Genomic DNA, 13,729 nt, shown 5'->3' on the forward strand with positions numbered 1-13,729 from the left:
ATTCGCATTGCAGCGGGGGCCGAGAGATAGAGTAGGGCCATGAGGGGACTGGTTCGGATAATGCAGGGAGAGGGATAGAGAGAGAGAGAGGGAGAGAGATTGGTGGTGGCTATGTTCGGACTTGCCGCTGCAACTCGTTATAGCAACAATAGTGACGGGCCGAACTGCTGCTGTTGGCTTGAGTTATAGCGGCGGGCGGAGATAGGGGAAGGCGAAGGAAGAGAGAGAGAGAAAGGAAAAACGGAGGGAGAGGAGAAGAGAAGAGAAAATTCAAATAGTGAGTGAGAGGAGTAGGAGGAGTGATCGGAGGAAGACCACCGCCGAGTTCTGTGTCGGGAGGAGGAAGATGAAACGTAACTTCTGCCCTCCCTTTTAGAAGGATAATTTGGTCAAAGAAAATGATTTTCTTGTTCCCCTCACTGTTTTCGTAATTTCAACATATACGAATTTAATGAAACTTTATTATTTTTTTTAAAAAACCGTTTTTTTGGTGATAAAGAAAAGTATATTAAGACTAAGAGATCAAATAACAAGTCTTACCAACAAGTCCCGGAAAGTATATATAAGATCGTGGCTTCTCTTTATTCAGCTAAACAGAAGAAAAGTGCTTCTGGGGTTCACTCGTGGACAACCATTGTAGTGTTTTGTTTATTACTCTGACCTCTGAAGAACTGTTGCAGCCCTGATACGGATTTGGGTTTCTAAATCTGCCTTTCCCTTCTTGTGATTATGGCCGGGAAGGTTATGCAAGCTGTTTGTTATGAGGCTTATGGTGGTGGATCAGCTGGTTTGAAGGTAACCTTTATTTTGTTATTTTCTCACGTCTTTTTGTTTTTGTTTTTGTTTTTATTTAGTTTTTCAGTTTATTGGGTTTCTCAGTTAGTTTGGTTTTAATCTATAAATTTGTTCTTGCTTCTTAAAGGCTGATTTTGTGCTTTTGGGTTGAAGGGGTAATTTCAATATACCTTTTCTTTAACTGGGGGTTCTTTCAATATTTGTTTATTTTTATGAAAGAATTTCAACCATTGGAACCCCCCCGATAGTTAGGTAGATACATAAGAATGCACTAAACCGCTGATTGACGAAAATTGGAGAAGACATAGAAAAGGATGAGAAGAAAATAGAAAAAATGATACTGACAAAGAGGATATGCACACTGGGTTCAGAGTTTAAGACCCATTAGACATTCTTTTTAAGAGTGTCTCTACATGCTATGACTGAAGAGCTTATGATGAACAAGATATTGCAGAAGTAGAAGAATCATAATGATATTTAGAGCTCTCATTTGTCTACTTTTTATTTTAAAATCCTACAAGAGTTTAATTAGTGTTTCAGAATATTAATAAGCTTAGCAAGTTAAACTAAGTATCCAAATTGTTTTCGATAGGTAATATAGGCGTTATAATGTATTTGGTGTTGTTAAGGTGGCTAGATGATGTCTATGCCTTTCGACCTGGCAAGGTGGATTGATGCATAGATGTTCCTTTAGGCTAAATAAATAAATAAATGAATTTACATATTTTATAATGTATTTCTGTAACCATACATAATTAAATGTTAATTGTAAGCTATTTAGTCATAAATTATATTACTAGATGCTTAAATGACAACTTACAATTGATTAATAGTAAAATGCCAAGATTTTTGAGTGACCTTGCCTCCTTGGTTTAAGTGGAAAAAAACACATACAAACAGAGGGAATAAAGACCCAATTTTGAATTCTACAAGAATTCCTATCAACCTAAATAGGTTACAGATGGGTTGGGATCTGCTGCACTGTTTTTTTTTTTTTTTTTTGGTTCTTTATATGCTGAATTTTTTATTACTGCACTTATCTTGTACTTTCAAATTATTGAGAAATTGGTTCTTGGATAGGCTGAATTTTTTTAACTTTGGCCAGCTATTGTAACTGTTTTGGCTATGTTTGGTTAAAGTTTCAGTCCTTTCAATAGTTACAGGAAGGCAGGTCCATGGCCTATTTTAGTAAAACTCTTCCTTCTCGGTCTCAAAGATATGCTACGTATGAAAAGGAATGGTGTGGTTACTTGTTGGGTTGTCACTTCACCGTTTGTTCTAACCACAAGAATCTTAGATATTTGGCTGAACAACTTGTTCTCAACAAAATTCAACAGAAATGGTTGATAAGTTGATTGAATTTGACTATAATGTTGAGTACAAGGCCAGCCCATCAAATATAGTGGCTGATGCTTTGTCATGTCAGCATGAATTGGTCCAGTACTCAGCCTCAAGGCCCATTTATCCTCTCACAGCTCGGTTGAGGGCAGAAGCTGCCCGAGATGACACTCTTATTTAGCTTAAGGCCAAGATCATGGCCGCACAAACGCCCATCCACAAGGCTACTCTATCAGTAGTGGAATTCTTATGTTCAAGGGTCAAATGGTAATCCCACAACAGTTAGCCCACATACCTGCTTTGTTGGAGTTGTTCCATGCCTCTACTCTTGGGATACATTCTGGTGTGTTGCATGCATATCATTGATTGGCTTCTCATTTTTATTGGGTTGGGATGAAGAAGCAGATGTAGAATTATGTGGTCCAATGTTCTGTTTGCCAATGTTATAAATTTGATACTTAGACTCCTGCTGGTATGTTACAACCCATTCCTTTACCTGGATAGGTTTTGGATTAGGTCACGATGGACTTCATCACAAGTCTTCCACCATCTTCAGGAAGGATAGTGATAGTGTGTTTTTTTTTTTTTTTTTTGGTAGGAAATGGTAACTTTCAGTAACTTTAAAGATAATTAGCACTACTATCACCTTCCAAAGAAGGTGATCCCCAATTCACATCAGACTTACCAACATGCCCAAATAGAGTTTTCCTAGTAACCCCTTTCTTTGCCAAAGCATCAGCCAAGGTGTTTGCTGACCTTCTAGCCCATTTAAACTTTACTCTAAGCTCCCTTGTTAGGTTCAGAATTTCCTTTACAAATTGTCTAAGGGACAAAGTGCCTAAGCTATTTGTCTACATCCAGCCTACTACCAACTTTGAATCTCCCTCTACTTCTAAATGTTCAAAAACCGAACTGTTTAGCCAATCTGAGTCCTTGTAGTAGTGCCATTACTTCTTCCCTAAGTGAATCACCTACCCCAATTAGTGCTGAGAATAAAGCCAGTATTCTTCAGTCCACATCTTTACAAACACCCCCAACTCCCAAGGTACCAGGGTTACCTACAGAACTGCCATCAAAATTCAGCTTTACCCTATTTTGTAGAGGAGGGGACCAGATTTCATGAATGGAGATGAAGAAGAGGAGCCCACTACTGTACTTCATTCTCTAATCAAGTCATCTATTGAAAGAGCCTTGAATAGATCCAATGTTTTCATCCAATGTATGACCTTGATGGTTATTTTTTCTACTAATTCATCTTTTGATTTTCCTTGCCCTTGGAAGATCTTATTATTCCTCTCTTACCAGACTGTTCAAACAATAGCTGCTCTCGTTGTTCTCCACATCAACCTACTACTTTTCTTTGGTTGTCGGGAAAAAGTTTTAGTTGAAGAGGTACACCACACTCGATGGAGGAGTCCACTGCAATAAAAGAGAGGAATTCTAATTCCAAATATGGGTAACAAAAGAACAAGAGATTATAGATGGTTCACTGTCTCTCCACTAGCCATACAAAGGCTACAGACGTTGGGATAAGCACCAGTTTGGTCTCTTTTCTTGAAGCACATCCAAAGTGTTGATTTTTTGGAGAACCACTTCCCAACATTAGCCCTAATCTTAGGAGATATAGGAGCACACCACACTTCTTTAACAACCAAAAAGATAGGCAGGCTATTTGACTACAATAAAGCATTAAAGAAAGAGGATCCGTTTTGATTGTTGGGTGTGGTAATAAAGTGTTATTCTGGGAAGACCTATGGGTAGGGGATATGCCCCTCAAGTGTAAAATTCCCTGACTACACCTTGTCAAACCTTAAGAAGGAACCTGTTTCTCGGGTTGGTGTGCTTTCAGATTTGGGTCTTTCTTGGGATTTTGGCTTCAGAAGGGGTGTGAGAGATAATGAATGTGCTTCCCTAAAGGTTTTTATCTCAACCTTGGAGAGGGTCCTTTTAGACCAAAATTCAGTTGACTGTAGAATCTGGTTCCTAGCCTTTGATTGCATTTTCACTTGTGCCTCTTTCTTCAGTTTGTTGACTCACTTTGAATCTTTGGGGTAGAACTTTCCAGTGAGAGAAATCTGGTGCAGACCGATCCCTCCCAATGTACAAGCCTTCTGTTGGGAAGTGTTCCTAGGGAAGGTAAACACCTGTGATGTGCTACAGAAAAGAAGGCCAAACAAATGCCTTTCTCCTCGTGTGTGTGTCCTATGTAAGGCTTGTGGTAAAACCCTACCTTACTTGCTCTTATCTTGCTCTTTTGTTTGTTGTATTTGGGAATATTTTTGTTCTCTCTTTGGATGCGGATTGGCTCCTCTACAAGATGTAGTTTTCAGCCCTGATGCAACAGAAAAAAGGGGAAAGTGTTTATGGAAGGCAGCAAGAGCTGCTGTGGTGTGGACCATTTGAGAGGAAAGAAATCAAAGAATTTTCTTTGAAAAAAACAAATCAAAGGAGGAAGTCATTGAAGCCATAAAAATCAGAGCTTTGCATTGGGTGATGACCATGGAACTATTCAAGTACATCTCCACAAATGACATTCTCAGGAACTGAACTGAAGTGGCACAAACAGATGTACCAAAAGAAATTGGGAGAGTGGAGAGGAAACCACCTGCACTAAATAAACTAAAGCTAAACTTTGATGGGAGCTCCTTTGGCAACCTGGGAAGGACAGGTATAGGGGGTGTGTTCAGAAATCATCAAGGAGGAGTTGCGGCTCTATTCTCAGGACCAATAGGCATTGGTGGCTCAATTCAGGCTGAAGCTATGGCACTCCTACAAGGCTTAAATCTGGCTGAGCAGATTGGAGCAATAGATTTAGAAATTGAAGGAGATTCACTATTGGTCATTTCTTGGGCAAAACAGGTCACTTCAGCACCTTGGAAGCTCAAATTTATCTTTAGGGAAATTGACCTTGCAAGGGCGCTCAATACTTAGTTTGGTTGGGTGAAAAGGACTGCAAATGGGTTGGCAGATACCTGAGCAAAACAGGGAGCAGATAGACCTACTTTGTTCTGGGAAGTGTTGTAATTGCTTGTTGGGGTCATTGCAGTGCTGATATCTATGTCCTGTACCTTAATGTGATCTTTGAACTTAATAAAAGTCTTATTTGCTGATAAAATAAGCATTAAAGAAAGAGGAGCTAGAGAAACAACCTGAAGAGGATTCAGACAAAATTCTACTATCAAGACAAGATTGATCCAAAGACACTGAATTTGAAAGACAGAAAGGTTCATCTGTAGTGACCACTTCTGAGTCCCTTAAAGCACTTCTCAAGCCCAAGTCCTAAGAATCCCCCAAGCCCGTACACAAGAAATACTTCTGAGCTTATGGACTAGCTTTCTATGTTCGTGTATTTTCTGCCTTTAGCCCACCCCAATACTGCAGCACAGGCAGCCATATCTTCATTTAAGAAGTCTCCTGTCTACATGGTACTCCATACATCATTATCACTAATAGAGATTCAACATTTATGAGCTGGTTTTGGTCTGCCTATTTTAAAGCCTAGGGAACCAAATTGCAGCATTCTACAAGTTACCACCTCCAAATTGATGGATAGTCGGAGGTGATTAACCACACCCTTGAAACCTACCCACAGTGCTTCACTAGTGAGTATCCTTGATAATGGCTTAAGTTGCTGACCTGGATGGAGTACTGGTACAATACCTTTTACCATTCTTTGTTTGGAATGTCTCCTTTCAAGGCATTTTATGGGTGAGAACCCCCTTCCTTGTTGCCATATGAGAAGGGTTCTATTGGTGGTGGTGGCTGAGGTCAACCATTATGACTCATTGGGATGTAGTCCTTAAGGATATTAAATTGAAGTTCTCTCATTCTAGCAACAGAAACAGATGAAGGCACAGTATGATAGGCACCATTTTGATGTTCACTACAAGGTTAGGGATTGGGTCTACCTTAAGTTGGGGCCCTACATGCAAAGCAGCTTGGCTAACCGCAGCTCTTAGAAAAGTGGGGAAAGTGGCTTACAAAATTGATTTTCCAGCCAACTTGAAACTGCACCCAAGTTTTCATGTATCACTCGTGAAGTCACACTTGGGGCCTGCCCACACTACTTCACGGGTCTTGTCTGATTTCTCAGGAGATGAGAAATTACTGCTGGAATTGGACTACATTACTGATTTCAGGTGGGTCATGGATAACCACCAAGTTTGCCAACAAGCTTTGGTTGTCTGGAAGAGGTTACCTATAGAGGACACTACTTGGAAAGATTATCAGCTCCTTAAGCAACTTTACATTCACATCAACCTTGATGACAAGGTTGTGCTGGGGGGGGGTTGGAATTGATAGAGTGTTGTAATGTGAATAAAGGCCCATTTAGTCCCATCAAATATTGTATACAAGAGGACCACGTAAGCAAGCCTGGTATTAGGTGGTGGGTCTCATTGAGGAAATGTATAAATGGACCTCAAGATGAATGAAATAATACGAAGGTTTTCCCTCTCAATTTCCTTTTCTCTATTTGTTATTCTCTTCTTTTTTGTGTTTCAGGAGAAGTGTCTCCCTTCGAAGAGGATTCCTGTGGTGAGAAGATCTCATCAAATTCCTACTCCAAATAATGCAAAAATGGTGCTTATATCTTGGAAGTGTAGGAGTAGAGGCTAATAGAAGGTGAGCAATCTCACCAATTAGCATTTCAAAGTAAAAGAGTAACGAGGATAATTTAGGTCATTTGTATTAAGTTTCATATGCGGCACCTCCCAATTGAATGCCCTAATCTTAGGTGGCTTGGTGATGGGGATCAACTTAAGGCATATCAAAAGAGAACCAAAGATGCTCATATGCTTATTTGGCATCAATATGATGACATGGGGCCCACATGGGAGCTGGACAAGACTTATTTGACTTTCTTACATTTATGGACAACAAGGGTATTTATGTAATTTGCATGTTTAGGGGTTATGGTTGGGGACAAATCTTAGTAATTTCCCTTTGTTTGGCTTTATGTTTGTAATTGTTTATGGGCAGGTTTAGTCTAATCTAGTTTCTTTTTGTAAATGGCTTGTTAGGCAAGCTAACTTTGGGGGGGGGGGGGGAGGGGGCAAGTTTCTTCCTTTGGAAGCTTCTTTCTTATTAAGCTTGTAAGGTTCTTTGAAAAATAGTTTTGGATAATGAAAAAAGAAAGTTCCTCTATAGAATTTGGTGTGATTGCCAAGTTAGGGGTGTGATTGTCCTTACCCTTAGTGTGATTGTCTAGGGTTTTCATCTTATTTCCATTTCTTCTCTTTTCTTCTCTTCTTTCTCTATTAGTTCTTCGTTTGTGCTACACATCTAGACCTAAGTGGGTTGCAAGAATAGTGCTAAATCACAAAGATCTTACATCACATGGTACTTTGCAAACGACCTCATTTGGAAACTGTGGAAGGGGGGCAACTTGAGGACATAATTCCAAGAAAAAAAAGAGGCACAAAGAGAATAAGTCCATGGGACTAAAAACTCCAAATGACTATGCACTAATGGTTACTAAGAAGGCGTGCACCTCGCCTTGCGCTTTGTTCCTTGGGCACAAATTGCCCCTAGTGCTTTTAAAACATTGCTGTCTAATTCTAAGTGTATCTTGATTTACACTCCTATTATTACTGAATTTACATGTCATATACTCTATTTTAGTCCTACTTATTTTAAAACCTCTTGTTTCTAAGACATTTTATCCATAAGCTTAATTTTACATTTAATGCTTCATTAGTTTCATCAATTGAAAGAATGTTATCCACAAACAATATGCACCATGCATAGTTTTCAAGGCGCCAAGGTGAGGCTAGGCAACCATGGGGCGCCTAGCCCTCGCCTAGGCAATGGAATTTAAAAATAAGAAGTTAATGTTTTTCTACCCCTTCTGAACTAGTTTTTTTGGTTTTATGTATTTTGCACTTACTTTTGTGCTTGTGTTTCTTGTAGTATTGCTTGATGAGAACAAGTACTAAAATAAAAGAAGAAAATGAAGAAGAAAAGTAGGGGGCAGGGCCCCTGTTGTAGATCCAGAAAAACTGGTGAAAAGATATTAAAACAAAAGAAGAAATATGAAGAAGAAAAGTAGGGGCAGAGCCCCTGTTTCAGACACCAATGCTGAGAACTAAAAAAGCTGAAAAAAGGCAAGAAATTAAGAACAAAAGGGGGCGGAGCCGAAGCCCTTGTTCTAGACCTAGAAAAGTTGGTGAAAAAAAATACTAAAATAAAAGAAGAATATGAAGAATAAAAGAAGGGGCGGAACCCCTGTTTCAGACACCAATAATGAGAGCAAAAAAGAAAAAAAGCTAAAAACATGAAAAAAATTTAAGAACAAAAGAAGGGGGGCAAAGCCCCTGTTTTAGTCCAATAAAATGATTAAAAAAACTTAGGGAAAAGATACAAAAAGGAAGAGAAAAATGGGGTGTAACCACTGTTTTAAACCAGGAAACAGAGAACAAAATGAAGTTACTTTCCTCACAATGAAAACATGATAACATGCATTAGATTCTATTATAAAAACTAAAACCAACCAATATAATATTATATATTTTATATCTATTTTCATTTAATAAATATTATATATTATATATGTGTTTCAGTCCCCTAAGCATGCACCTAACATATATTTTCTTGGTGTTTGAGCGAGGTGGCACTCTTTGAAAAAGTGCCTAGTGTTTCAGTCCCCTAAGCATGCACCTAACATATATTTTCTTGGTGTTTGAGCGAGGCACTCTTTGAAAAAGTGCCTAGTCACCTAGGCGCCCGCCTAGGCGTTGCCTTGACAACTATGGCACCATGAAACTTCTTCTTGAATAGGTTTAGTCAATCATCTATGATCAAGGCAAATAGACAAGGGCTAGGTGCTGAAACTTGGTGAAGGAAGATCCGTAGTAACTGTAAAATTTGAAGTCTTGTTTTTGATAATTGAAATGTGAATTCATTAATCAAAGAGAATAATCTATTACACTCATCCCTTGGAGAAGCGCAAGGTGCAGCCTCTCCTAGATATTATAGTGAAACAAGAAAAAAACAATAATAAATTACAGACTTGCCCAAAAAAGCTCTTCCCTAGAAACCCCTTGTTTGGAAAGACAGTCAGCAAAAGCATTTGCTGACCTACCAACCCATTGGACTCTAATGATCATTTGTCTTGTTAACCATTTGAATTTTTTTCATAAGATCCCTATACCTCCAAGTAGTTGAATCAGGGTTCTGCAAGCAACCCACAATCACCTTAGAGTCCCCTTCAATCAATAACTTCTCTATCCCAAATTGGTTGGCAATTGAATTCTTTGTACAGCAACCAGCAGTTCAACCCTTGTAGAATCACTTACTCCCACCGGGCCTGAAAACAGTGATAAGATCTTGCTATTCCTTAGTTCTCAAGAATCCTCCAATCCGTGACAATCTCGGATTGCCTTGACTTCTGTCAAAATTCAATTTGATAAACCCTTCTGAGGGAGGTACCCAAACTGCTGCAAATTTATTTTTCTAAGAGGATAAATTAGCAATTGCAGCCCAACTTCTCCAAAAATCCACAAAGGAAAACAAAGGAAAGGAATCTAAGGTTCTCAGTCTGTATAGTTCTAGTGAAAATACACTACTTTACTATTGGAAGGGTTCTCTCCTTGTCAAGAAAGATTTTGGAATTCCTTTCTTTCCAAATAGTCCACAGTGTGGCTGCTCTAATGCATCTCCACATGCATTTCCCTTTTTTTGTTGGCCAAACGAAGGTAGACAAGCTAAACAACAAATTGACTTCTGTAGCAATCCTCATTATGGGCTTTGCACAAAATACACCAGTTTGGTTCAAAGTATTAATCTTATGATGATACACCTCCCAACAAAAGACAACTTAGGGGGAATAGGTTTGGTCCAAACTTCTCGTATAAGGTAAAACTAGGCACATTTACTGGAACAAAGGGATTTGAAGAAAGAAGCACAAGAGCCTTGAGGAGCAGGGGTCCACATTCTCCTATTAGGGGAAAAAGGGTCTAAACAAACATTGCCAAGAGAAGAAAGCAACTCAGTGACACAAGGAAGTTCAACCTCTTCCAAACCTCTATGAAAACCAAATTCCCAATTCAAAGAAAGAGGGAGGACTGGAGGGGAGAGGAATGAGGAAACATGCTCTTTTTTTATAAAGAGAAAGGGAGTAAAAAGAGGGGAAAAGGTCTTTGAGGGACATGTTACCCACCCAAGTATCTTCCTAAAAAAGAACTAGATTCCCACACAAGCATCATACCTTACACATTGAAGAAATTTGGGAAGAATGCCATGTATTTATTTATTTATTTTGATCAATAACACCAGTTTCATTAAATTAAAAGAAAAGAGGGAATATGGATACAAAAGGGGAGATAAAATATCTTAGCTCCCTAAAAACAGAAAATAAAGGGAGTGCAAATAGAAAAGATTAAAAAATAGCCCAAAAAATAGACTCCCTATTCACTCCTTGCTTGGCCAACCCATCCGCAAATGAGTTGGCACTCCTCTTCACCCAGCTGTACTGAATCTCAATGTCCCTACCCAGCCATAAGAACTGTTTTTTTTTTTTTCATTGTTAAAGTTCCACAAACCACTGTCCTCTGTCTTCAACCAACTAACCATCACCTTCAAATCACCTTCCAGGATCAAACGACTGATATTTAATTCCTTTGCTCTTCGAATTCCTTCAAGCGCTGCAAGGATCTCAGCCCTAAGAGAGTCACCTTCTCCAATAGGGCCAGAGAATAAAGCAATAACAATCCCTTCCTCATTCTTGAAGACTCCTCCAATCCCAGAGGGCCCTGGATTCCTTACACTGCTGCCATCAAAATTCAGCTTTATAAAGCCCGAGGGGGGAGGGGACCAAAACGGACAAAGAGTCCTCTTGCATCTAGCATTGGAAGCAATCTCTTTCCAGTTTCTTAGCAAGTCATCCACAGGAAAATCTGAAAACAACTCCAAAGATTTTAGCCAGTGGACAACCCTTAAAAGGATTCGATCTAACAATTCTTCCAATATTCTTTCCTTGTCGGAAAAAATGCGTGAGTTTCTTTCTTCCCACAATGACCAACATACCGCTGTCCTAATACACCTCCACATAGTCTTCCCTCGCTTCCTAGGCCAACTGAAAAAAGAAAATGAAAACAAACCTTGGACAGTCTCCGGAGGATACCAAGAACATCCAAAACGGGAGAAAACCCACTCCCAAACAGTTTTAGCAGCCTTACAGGAGACCATGAGGTGGTAGCCAGATTCCCCATCAGCTTTATAAAGAGCACATCTATTAGGAAGTAGACAATAGTTGGGTCTCTTTCTCTGAAGTAAGTCTAAAGTGTTGATTCATTCCAGGAAAATTTCCCAACAAAAAAACCAATTCGAGGAGGAACAGGCCTGCTCCAAATTTCCTTAACTGGAAAGGACAACCCAAAGGGGATAGGAGGCTGAGTTAAAGTTTCAAAGAATGAAGCACAAGAAAAGGTACCAGAGCTAGAAGGGGTCCAAAATCTGGTGTCTTCCTTAGCAGGGTTTAGGAAGACAATCTCAAGGGAGGCTAGCAAAGTTACCAAGCTATCCATGTCTGTATCCCTAATTGCCCTACGCAGGCCTAGGTTCCATCCAAAGCCAGAAGTGGAGGCTGAAGGGACCAAGAGAAGATATGGGTTCATTTTTCAAGTCTGATAGAGCATACAAGGAAGGAAGCTGGTCCTTCAGAGGAGAATCCCCGACCCAAAGTTGTTCCTAGAATTTTATTCGGTTACCAGAGTTTGGACCATACCTGATCCAAGGGGAGAAAACTGGAAGCAGATTGTGAATGGATTTCCAAGGAGAAGCAGCTGAAGCCCTTGCCAAGATTCTAGGATCCCAGCCATTGTCTTCCAGCCCATGAATGCTAGCCACAATCTTAGTCCACAATTTATCCCTTTCCAATGAAAACCTCCACAACCACTTTCCCAGTAGAGCCATATTCCTTTTCTTGAAATTACCAAATCCAAGACCTCATAGTTTTTTACACCTAGTGACCACCTCCCAACTCACCCTATGATCTCTCTTCTCCTCTCCAGGCACCCACAGAAAGTTCCTTATTAATTTTTCCAAAAGATTGGAAACCTTTGAGGGGATCTTAAACACTGACAGATAGTAGATAGGGTAGGTTAGGTAGGGTAGACCTAATGAGAGTGACTCTCCCACCTAAAGAAAGATAATTTTTCTTCCAGGCCGCCAGCCTCTTCTCAAACCTCTCCACTACCGGAGCCCAAAAGCTAACACTCTTAGGATTATCTCCTAAAGGGAGGCCCAAGTATGTCAGGGGCCAGTCCGAAATTGCACAACCTAGCTCACCTGCAAATTAGGTCCCTTTCATTCACATTCACTCCCGCTACACAACTCTTATCAAAGTTCACCTTGAGGTTAGATATCTGCTCAAAGAGTTGTATTGTCAACTTTAGATTCCGGATCCAATTGAAGTTCCCTCCTTCACAGGATAGGATAGTATCATCTGCAAACTGTAAAAGTGTTAAGGGAACCTCCTCCCTTCCTACTCTCCACCCTCTTATCAAATTCCTCGAGTCTGCTCTATGGATCAATCTCCCAAGCACATCAACAATCAGGGTGAAAAGAAAAGGGGAAAGAGGATCTCCTTGTCTTAGACTTCTCAACGCAGGAAAGAAGTCAACCACAGTCCCATTCACCAGGATAGAATAATGACAAGTCCTAACACAGCCCCAAATCCACTTACACCACCTGTCTCCAAAACCAAAACTCCTCAACACCTCCATCAAGAAAGACTAATAAACCAAGTCATAAGCCTTCTCCAAATCCAATTTGCAAACCACTCCCTTCTTCTTTGACTCCTAAAGCTCTCCAAGCTCTCATTTGCAATGAGAATCTGATCGGTGATCTGTCTTCCCTCCACAAAAGCACCTTGGTTGGGTGCAATAATAGAGGGAAGCACCTTTTTTATCCTGAGAGACAACACCTTTGCAATGATTTTGTACAAGTTAGTCACCAGACTAATAGGTCTAAAATCCTTTGGTTGTGATGCATCTTTCTTCTTTGGGACTAAAGCAATGAAAGTTGAGTTCAAGCCCGGATTTATTACACCCCTCCTGTGGAACTTCTCAAAAACTGATCTAAGATCATTCTCCAAAATATCCCAACAATCCTGGTAAAAGGCCATTGTGAACCCATCTGGACCCGAAGCTTTTGTACTATCTATTGAGAATACTTCTTCCTTTACCTCCTCCATATCAAAACTTTTTTCTAACCACTCTCTTCTCTGCACTTAGAGTCGGCCAATCCAATCCCTCCAACCACACTCTCCCATTCATAGGCCTTCTAAAAATAGATTTGAAGTGGTTTACTAGAGCCTCTGCAATTTCTACCGGGTGGGACAACACTGCTCCATCAACTTCCAAATTAGAGATGAAATTCTTCTTTCTCCTCCCATTTGCCACTGAATGGAAAAACCTTGTGTTTCTGTCTCCCTCCTTTAGCCACTTACACCTGGATTTTTGCCTCCTACTGATTTCCTCCTTAACCAAGATGTCCTCCATCTGCCTCCTCAAAACTCATCTCAACTTCCTTTCTTCCTCTCCAAAGGAACCTCTCTCTTCCTTCAGGTCCAAATTCTCGATTTGCTCCACCAGAA

The 13,729-nt window shown here is 40.0% G+C and overlaps 1 pseudogene across 1 annotated transcript in view; it reads left to right on the plus strand.

Moving 5' to 3' along the window:
• The first annotated feature begins 212 nt into the window (after positions 1-212).
• Positions 213-13,729, plus strand: part of LOC148874592 (chloroplast envelope quinone oxidoreductase homolog) — a 30,005-nt pseudogene continuing 16,488 nt past the window's right edge. The window contains exons 1-2 of the transcript XR_016104831.1: positions 213-353; positions 681-795. The product of XR_016104831.1 is annotated as a chloroplast envelope quinone oxidoreductase homolog (transcript). The remainder of the gene's footprint in view (positions 354-680; positions 796-13,729) is intronic.

This window comes from Nelumbo lutea, chromosome 1 (genome assembly GCF_056320005.1).
Source record: "Nelumbo lutea isolate HS-2025 chromosome 1, American lotus-T2T, whole genome shotgun sequence".
NCBI lineage: Eukaryota > Viridiplantae > Streptophyta > Magnoliopsida > Proteales > Nelumbonaceae > Nelumbo > Nelumbo lutea.